Below are 9,714 nucleotides of genomic sequence, written 5' to 3'. Positions count from 1 at the left end.
GAGTGTGTCCTCTGGTGTGTGATGAGATTTGACTTGTATGTAAAGCCTCGCCCACACTCCCTGCAAACATAGGGCTTGTCCCCTGAGTGTGTCCTCTGGTGTGTGATGAGATATGACTTGTATGTAAAGCCTCTCCCACACTCCCTGCAAACATAGGGCTTGTCCCTTGAGTGTGTCCTCTGGTGTGTGATGAGATGTGACCCATGATTGAAGTCTTGCCAACACCTTCCATACTTGATCGTTATAATTCTTGACATCCCTACTTTCACAAACTTGCCTGTGTCCTCTGGACTCTCTTTCTGGCCTCTACAGGGCTCTTCCTCCATCATTCTCTCATGCTCACTAGAGCTCCTCATTTGTTCTTTGGAAGGTTGGAAAAAGGGTCTTGAGATTCTCCTCTGACTGATTCTTTTAAGCAAAAGTTCTGACCTTTCTTCAACCTCTTGATGTTCAGCTTTTTCATTCCAGCTGCGTGTACAAGTATGTTGCTGCTGCTGATTCTTATCCTCTGGACAGGGTTCCTTTGCTTGGAGGTGTTTTCTTGCAGATGTTCCTGGGACAATCTGAGAGGAATGATTGAATTTCATGTGTTGGCTGAGGAATTTCTGACTGGAGAAGGCCAGACAGCAGGATGGACATGGGTGGACCTCTGGCTTTGGTTCTGCTGAAAGAGAAAGGTTTGGTCAGGGAAGACATTAATGAGAATGCCTGGGCCATGACTTGTCTCCTAGTGACACCTGCCCCATGAATCCTCTTACTGTGGTGACAACAGAAGTTGCATCTCCCACAAAGTGTCCACTTGCCATCTATTCTCCTTTTTATTTTTATGCAGTGCATCTTCAGAAATCCAGAAAGCCCACATCAAGGGTCTTTTCTAACTTTCTCCCTCTTCCTCTCTAAAAATAAATAAAATCCTAAAAAATAAATGTCCTTCCTCAAGCCTCACACCAAATATTTATGCTTCATCTCATTTAGTGTTAGCCCATTTCAAATACACTGAGAAGTCCTGTTTCAAAATTTTTCTCCAACCACATGTCTTACACGCCTGACTCCTGTTGCTCTTTGGCCAATCCACCATGTGCTTTCATTTGGAGGTGAAGCGATGTCTCAGGGGATTCCCCACTGGGGTTTATTTTCTAAAAATTAACAAAGCATGATCAGAACAGAGAACAGACCACTCTACAGCTGACGACTGCACACTTACACTCAGGAAAGTCCCCAGTGTCTCAACTCTGGTCATCAGTACCACATTTCTGGGCTGCTAAGCATCCATCTGATTTCTGTTCTTAACGTCTATGCTGAGACGACACTTGAGTGACCCTCAGACAATTCTATGCCCCACCTTTTCTTCCCTGTACTAGCTGCTCCCTCAGCTGGGGATCCCTTGCCCACAGGTGTTTTTGTAAATGTTACCTCCCGAGACAGCCCTTCCTGGACACACCTGCTCTCACACTGATCCTTGGGCACTTGTCCTGGATTAGTTTTCTCCAAAGCACTAACCCCTGTGTAGTGTTATACACATGCAAGCACGTGGGCCTGGGTTTCCCTGCTACACCCATCAGTCCTTCAAAAGCAGTGATTCTGATCCTCATGTTAATCTGTATTTCCTGATCCCAGGACCGTGTGTGCCACAGAATAGGATCTCTCATGATAATTCACTGAAATGACGAACGAATGTACCCTGCCTGAATGGTGTGGCTCAGTGGGTTGAGTGTTGTTCCACAAACTGAAAGGTTACAAGTTTAATTCCCAGTCAGGACACATGCCAGGGCTGTGGGCCAGTTAGGGGTGTGCCAGACACAACCGATTAATGTTTCCCTTGCACACTGAGGTTTTTTCCCTTCCTTTCTACTCTCTGTAAAAATAAATAAAATATTTTGTACAAAAGATTTATTTATTTTCAGAGAAGAGGGAAGGGAGGGAGAGGGAGAAGGAGAGGGAAACATCTGTGGTTGCCTCTCACATGCCCCCTACTGGGGACCTGGCCTGAAACCCAGGCATGTGCCCTGACTGGGAATTGGCAACCCTTTGCTTCACAGGCTGGCATTCAATCCACTGAGCAACACCAGCCAGGGCAAAGTCTTTAAAAAATAATGAGTGCCTATAAACAGAAACATGTTATTTAGAAGTATGGAGGAACGTTAAGAAGAAACAGCTATAAAAATGACAGAAAAACGGCCTTGGTGAGAGAGCTGGTTAGTGCTTAAAACTTTTTTTTTGCCTCTCAGCCTCACAGCACTAAAAGTGGTTGTATATTTTGTGCATGAAATATTTTAAAAATAAAAAATAAAAAAATTTTGCCTAAGAGTCAAAGGTGTATGAATGCACTGTGAATTTCCGAAGCATGAGTTGAAACTGTAATGACTTTAGAGTGGAGTTTACTCTATTTAAGAGTTGGATCATGAATATTTCTATGGAGAATTCTCTCTTTTCTTTCTGTTTTGAAGAACAGTGGTGCCCACCTCTCCAAGCTGCCAGCTCTCTCTTCCACTTGCTGCCCCACTTGCTGCCCAGCTCCTGGCCATACTCATCCCCGAACCAGACCAGCAGCTCACAGCCCGGCACGACAACCCGGCAGGTTCGGTAGAAAATCTGCCTGCGATATTGAAAGGCCACCAGGTTCTGCTCTTCATCATCCCGGGCACAGTTCACATACCTGGGATTAAGGCACATGAAGGGAAAGAAAGAAAACCACAGTAATGAGATTCCAGTAACTGTTATATCCATGTCCTTCTCACTGAATCTAAAGGCCCTCAGGCTCTGGTATTGCCCACTGCCCCTCATGCTCCCGGGGAACCTTTGTTCAGTGTCTGAGCCTCTGTCAGCATGTCATGTGAACTCCTATCTCCAAGTTCTGTTTGCAGTGCGAATGCTGCCTAATACCATTTTCTAAAACCCAGTTCTAGACTTAACCTCCACTCTGATGGGCCATAATATCCCGTGATCTCTGGCTGCTGCAAACTCTACATCAAGTTGTCTCACACCACAGAACCTGGTGCTTGATCTAGGGCTCTGATTCTAAATTAGCTCACTAATTATCCAGTACTCAGCCCACATCTATTTTCTCTTGTGAGGCCTTTCTCCAACCTCTCTACACTTTAGAGTACCATTCACTTGCTTGCCCAAGGTTACTATAGAAAATTAGAGGTCTTTTTGTCTTAATAAAATGAAACAGAACAATAGTAGTTGATTCACATTCAGGTGACCCTGGTAAAAGGGAGCCCCTCTCCGGAAAGGGGCCCATGACCATTCCTCTGCAGGCCTCAGAACCCAGTTCTAGTTAGACGTGAGGCTGGGATGATGTACTGCCCTTACAGCTTTAGGCCATCCGTGGTTTGTGCTATCTTGACACTGTGCACTTCTTGGAAATTATAGTTAAATGTTTGTAAAAGCAATTGTTTTATGTCTGTCTGTGAGACGTCCTCCATAAGAACATGGGTTCTGTGATCTATTTAAGCAATGTATTCCTTCACCTAAATTGGAATACAGTAAGTGCTCAATTAATGCTCATTTGATAAATTAAAGTGTAATCCAGTGTCCCTGGTGAATCTAAGCTCTTCAAGGTCTTTTCCAGTGCCCAAGTATGTCTAGTAGAGAGCTTTATATTTTGAGGACATACGCTGTACTTTTTTCCTAAATTTGTCCTGAAATGGAAGAACACTGTGTGGAGAAAAAGAGGAAAAAAGGATGAAGGGAGGCATGATGAGAGGGAGAGATATATGGGTTTGTAGGGGATGACAGTCCCCTCTGGCACCCAGAGACCTGTTGACCTCACCTCATCCAGTTGGCCCAGGGTCTGTCCTTTCCATCCACATACTCATAGCAGTTTCTGCCTTTGGCGATCTGTGTTTCAGAAAAGAAGTTAATGACCCTGTGGGTAGGTAATAGTCAGAATTCCTTTACTCTACTGTCATTAAAGCTCCTCCAGCGTGCATGGGGACTCAACTGCCAGTTGTCACCACATGATATTTTTGTTAGTCATCATCTACACATCCAAGTCTACCTGTCCAATCAGAGTGGGAGCCCCACAAAGGAGGAGCCACTCTTTTGTGTCTGTACCATTTTGCTCCCGCTTACCGTCTGATCCTGAAAAGGAGCTCTGTGTTCATGTGAAGTCCAGTCAGTACACAGAGCTAATCATATTGTCCCCTCCATATCTAGGACATAAGAGTGAGGTCCCTCCAAGCCTCAGAAGGAATGTGGGAAGCCAGAGGACAGTAGAAGAGGTAAATAGTTCTCACCAGCCAGGAGTATCTGCTCTTGGCTGCCTCTCCATCTTCTGTGATGTGTCCTTCATAAGGGCCAAAGAGCAGACCCACTGGCAAGTCTGCTGCCTCATTCCACACTCCAAGCCCAGCCTCAGGGATGCCCGAGGGCCCGATTCTCAACCCAGGGGGCAGGGTGAGGGCTGAGCGGTGGGGATGCCCCTTGTCTACTGCAGTGTCCTTTACAAATGTAGGGGGTCCATGCACCGCACAGCTGTCAATGAAGAAGTTCTGACACTTCTCACAATCTGGAGGCAAGAGCAACAGGGGTTAGGGAAGGTATAGTGCATGTACCTGGACATAAACAGCTTCAGAGGGAGTCGGGCACTGACATCATTGAGACTCAATCCTGTTCTCTACGTCACTAGAGGAAGGGAATGGTTTAGGGAGCAAAGGACTAGATGAAATTATTGTATCATAACATGTTTCTCAGTGAGGGTCACTTACGAAGGTAGTCATCATCCTGGGGCTCGTTGACCTCTTGGGATACTTGGCCCTTTCTTTCTCGTAGGCTGTACATCTTCATGTCCATCTTCTTTCTCTTGAGTTCTAAGTTGGAGGCCAGGTGAGCGAGGCTGGTAGGGCCTGCAGTGTTAGTTCCCATGTTGTCATATAACACACAATCTCCTCTCATCAATTTATTACCTGTCCTTTTGCATACTCTGGTATTTTACTGTGAACTATTGGCTCAGAAGATGAAGACTCCACACTAACTACAGATGACTGATTCAATTGTAGTTTCTAGATCTTCCCATTACCAGGTTTAATTTGCCAACCTGTAATCATTCATAAAATATTTATTGGGTATGCTTTATGTGTTAGGCATTGAGTAAAGGCTTGGGCACACAACACCAATAAAGTGTGGTTGCCATTATCACAGTGGATTTATTGGACAAGTTGCATGTGTCAATTGTTTTAAATTTGATTTAATGTTTTCAAATAATGTATGAGTGGTGTTTCCTTATCTTCACTTTACACATTAGCATTCAGGAGCTCAGAGAATGTATAGGATTTGCCTAAAGCTCCAGTGCTAACTATAGTCTCAGGTGAGCCCAGCTTAAATCCAGGCCCATCCAAACTCCATCTCATATACCTAGGTCATACTTATCAGCCCTTCTATAGGACTTAGAAGAACTAAGTTTCCAAATTATTTTTTCTTACCCAATTTTTGTCTAGGGTGCTTTCCAAAGGCACATGGTTCTCCAAGAAGGGACAGTGGTTTCTGGGCATGCTCTGAGTCACTTGCAGTCATCCAATTTGCTGTTCCTGACAATTCCTTCAAACTATATTCCTTGCTTAATGGCACCCCGGATGTTGCCTTCAATGTAAGCGTCACATATTAAAGGATAACATGTATTTAAATTTTTAAGGCCTATGATACATTTTACATGCATGTCTTTAATACTTCAACCCTTGGAAATACTTAGGGAGTATGAATAGGGGATAGGGCCAATGTGGGTAATGAATCCAAGATTAGAACTCATGCCTTATGGCTCTTTTCTTTCAATTGTCTATATAATATTGAGAGTAAAGGATATTGGGAAGAGAATAAGGAAATAGTTGGCAGAAACATATCTACACAATAAAATGGTGATAAAATCTGCAATACCTTAGAAAGAATATTTGTACTTAGATTAGCTGCTTCCCACCAATTCTGTTTGAATAAGGCCGTACTGGTAGCTAGTGTTGTTCAGTTTCATGGTCTGTAACATGCTAATTTTGAATGTTCTAGTGAACGTGCCATTAAATAATGCTGACCAGTGTTCTGTGAATTGTGTGATAGTATGAGAGATTATAGTCCTGCTATCAATTTACCTCTCAGCTCTCTCCATATTTCAAATCTCACAGAAATTACCTTCAGCATTCATTGATCATCCTGTAGTTTAATTTGTAACTGTGAAATTACTCATTCAGCAAACATTCAGGGCCCCTGATCTGGGTCTGTGACCCTTGAGAAGACTCAGGTATGGACCAGCCTCTCAAAGAGCTCACAACACAGAGGTAGGCGGGCTGAACAAATGATTCTGAACAGGATGAGAGTGGGCTCATTGGAACTCAGAGAAAGAAGCTGTTACCTCACCTTATAAGAAATGGCATTTGAAATCAGTTCCAGACAGATGAGTTTCTATTGAAGAGTGTGTAACCTACATGAACTCCTTAAGTCATTTTATTATTTGTTGTTTCTCAATCATGAAACGTGAAGCTACTCAGGGGTGGTAGATGCTCTTTGATTAGAGTAGGAGGCTGTGATCCTGGACATTTTGTATATTTCTTCACTTGGGACCATCCACTGTACAAACTGCCTATACGATGTACGCTTTCCTTAGTTGGTGGGTCTTAGTGCATCTCTTACTTCAGCACAGCAGAAAAGAAATTTGGTTAAAATCATCAGTCAGATGAACGATGTAATGACATATGGATAAGACAATGCAAACTTCAGAAAACTATGAAAGTTAATTTTTCTAGTTTTTAAAAAAGATTTTATTTTTTTGAGGGAGGGGAAGAGAGGGAGAAAGAGAGGGAGAGAAACATCGATCACTCGCCTCTCACACACACGGCAACTGGAAACCTGGCCCACAAACTAGGCATGCGCCCTGACCAGGAATCAAACTGGCGATCTTTCGCTTTGTAGGATGACACCCAACTGAGTCATGGTGGCCAGGGTAAAACTATGAAAGTTTTAATGAGTTTGTAAGTGGTTTAGAGAAGCAACTATGGGTTAGATTGCACTATCACTCATATTGTGACCTTAGGCACGTAATCAAACATTTCTATATCTCTGAAAGCTCCCTTCCCTCATCATAAATGGTGAGTTATAGTACGTGCCTCATCAGCTTGTTGTAATGTTTAAGTGAGTTTATTCACACAAAACTCTTAAAGTCTGAAACATTGTGAGAATGAAACAAATGGTAGTTACTATTGTTGCTGTAGTTGTTAACCATTAAGATGATGATGAGCCCTGGCTGGTGTGGCTCAGTGGATTGAGTGCTGGCCTGCAGACTGAAAGGTCACCAGTTCCATTCCCGGTCAGGGCACATGCCTGGGCTTTGGACTAGGTCCCTCACTTGGAGGTTTGGGAGAGGCAACCTATTCATGTTTCTCTCCCTCTCTTTCTCCCTCCATTCCCCTCTCTCTAAAAAAATCAATAAATAAAATCTTTAAAAAAGATAATGTTGGACAATGTGTTGAAGAGACCAGGAAAAGAAGGTGGCAGTTCCTAGGATACTTTCTGCATTTTTCTGCTGTTACCTGTATTTCTCTCCAGGAGAAAAATTTTGTTGTCAACAGGATTTGGGAAATACTCACCTTCTGGTGTTTACTCTGCTTCCTTCTGAAGGCCACCCAAGAAGGTATGACTGAAAGATGATGAGAAATCAATGTTTTGATTGGTAAATGTTTCCAAAATCTGGAGACTCTTATTAGGGACACAATTCTGAATGAGAATAGTCCAAGAACAATCGCAGGATGATTGGAAAATGTTTCTGATGTATCATTAAGGCCTCGGCTTCTATTGGGGCCATCCACTAATTTCATTAGAATGTTTAAAAAAATAGGCAAAGTGTCATCTACGCTTCACCTTATGTTCATAAAGCATCTATTACATTTATTAAAGAATAAATTGGCCTCTCCTGACAAAAATGTAATACAAGTAACTGCACAGAAACTCCACATCTTCAACATAAACCTTTGTCCGTCTTGTTTTCTTCATTCACACTGGCCTTGTCCTGGCTAAGGGCACCTTGACCACCCAGCCTCCTTTCTCTGGTATCTTCCCCCCTGGACACATAGTGGCCACCCACACCCTTCCTTAGTCATTAGACTCTGGTCAGCACCCACAGTGGGTGCTGACCCTAGAAACAGAATTCCAGTGAAGTTGAAGATCATATCTTGACTTCAGCTGTGTCAACCCCAGACCCATGAAAATGGATGGACCCCACCCTCCAAACACTCACGATACTGGACAGAACATGGGGCCGACATCAGGAAACCATACGTGATCAATCCCTCCCCACCCTGGCCCTCCCCCAGGTCCCATCATCACCATACCAATACTGTTTCCTGTTTGTCTCTATGCAGGCCATCAGGCAGCCAGGTGTCGGAACCCTCCTTACCGGCCAGACCTGCCTCCCTCTCTTGCGATGACGACTCTTCTGAATTAGTTATTTCTCGCTTACTTTATGTTCTTACACATTCACTGCTTACTAATGTGTCTATAAATATAGATGATTACGTTGCACACGTGAAAGTTTACGGGAATAGCCCGTCACTCTACGATACACTGTTGTGCATCTTGCTTGTTTTCTGCACCAGCAAACCTGTTCCCTGGTTATGTCCTGAGATGCAGCCCGACCCAAACCAGGTCCGAGTCGGGAGGGCAGCTCTGGCTCCTCCTGCCCCTCACCTTGCTGCCTCGGAGCCCGTTCTTCATCTGAGTCCTCAGGGTCCTCCTCCTGGAGCTCGGTGCTCTGCCTGCGGCGGTGACACAGGAAAGCGAGTCGTGGACCCAGAGACCTGGGAAGAGACAAAACCTCTGTCCTGAAGCAGAGAGCGTGGGGGAGGGACACGCCCAGGAAGCCCGTGGGACTGGCTCCGATGGGACGGGAGAGTCTACAGTGCCTTGCCGTGAGCGCTGCGCCGTCAGCGCCAGCCCCGCTCTGACACAAAGGAACAAACTTCCCCCACCGGTGTCCATGCGGGACGGAGCTGCAGGTGCACGGGGCCGCCAGAGTCGGAGCCAGCTCAGCGCCTGCCGGGTCTCCAGGCTCCTCCGGCCCAGCCGGCCGCCTGTGCTACCTGGGCTGGTGAGCGCGTCCAGAGTTCCACTTCACACTCCAGTGCCGGCCTTTCTCCCCGTTGGCAGGACGCCCAGAGAGCGGGACTGGGGCCCTGCCGGAAGAGGGGCTGGACAGGGCGGGGTTGCGCAGCCGCAGACCCGCCTGAGGGGGGGGGGGACGCTCTTGCCCCGCCCACTCTCCCCCACGTGCCACCTCAGCGCGGGCTCCGCAGACCCGCCTGGGCGTCTGAGGGACCCTGTTGGCCAGCCTGTGGCGGCGCAGGGAACGCGCTTCTCCCGGGGAAGGGCCCGGAGGCGCCCCGGGGTCCGGAGAAGCCCGCGCGAGGCGCAGGCGCAGTGTCCGGCACTCCGCCGTCTCTCGGGCTGAGAGGCTCCGGGTGCCTCAGGACTCATCTGCGTCTTCCGGGCGGAGGACACTCAGCGCCCCGGGGGGAGAGGGTCAGACCTCCGCGGCTGAGGCAGGGAGGGGCGTCCGGGTCCCCTCCACTGAGTCAGTTTCCAGGACGACGGCATTCGGGGTCTCTGCGTTTGGGGAGATTTGGTCTTCCCGGGCGGGCGAGCTGCAGGAAGGGTGCCCCGAGCTGAGGGGAACTGGGGTTCCAGGCTGTTTGGGGGTCTGAGCGTTGGGGGTCAGGAGACGTGGGGTCCTCCGGG

At 46.6% G+C, this 9,714-nt stretch overlaps 1 pseudogene; it reads right to left on the bottom strand.

The window, feature by feature from the left end:
• Nucleotides 1-282: 282 nt before the first annotated feature.
• On the bottom strand, nucleotides 283-9,453 carry LOC123809763 (annotated as a pseudogene).
• Nucleotides 9,454-9,714: the final 261 nt, after the last annotated feature.

Source organism: Phyllostomus hastatus, unplaced genomic scaffold (genome assembly GCF_019186645.2).
Source record: "Phyllostomus hastatus isolate PE091 unplaced genomic scaffold, TTU_PhHast_1.1 phas_scaffold_555, whole genome shotgun sequence".
Classification (NCBI taxonomy): Eukaryota; Metazoa; Chordata; class Mammalia; order Chiroptera; family Phyllostomidae; genus Phyllostomus; species Phyllostomus hastatus.
Note: the sequence above shows the minus strand (reverse complement) of the source record. Positions and strands in the feature narration are given on the sequence as shown.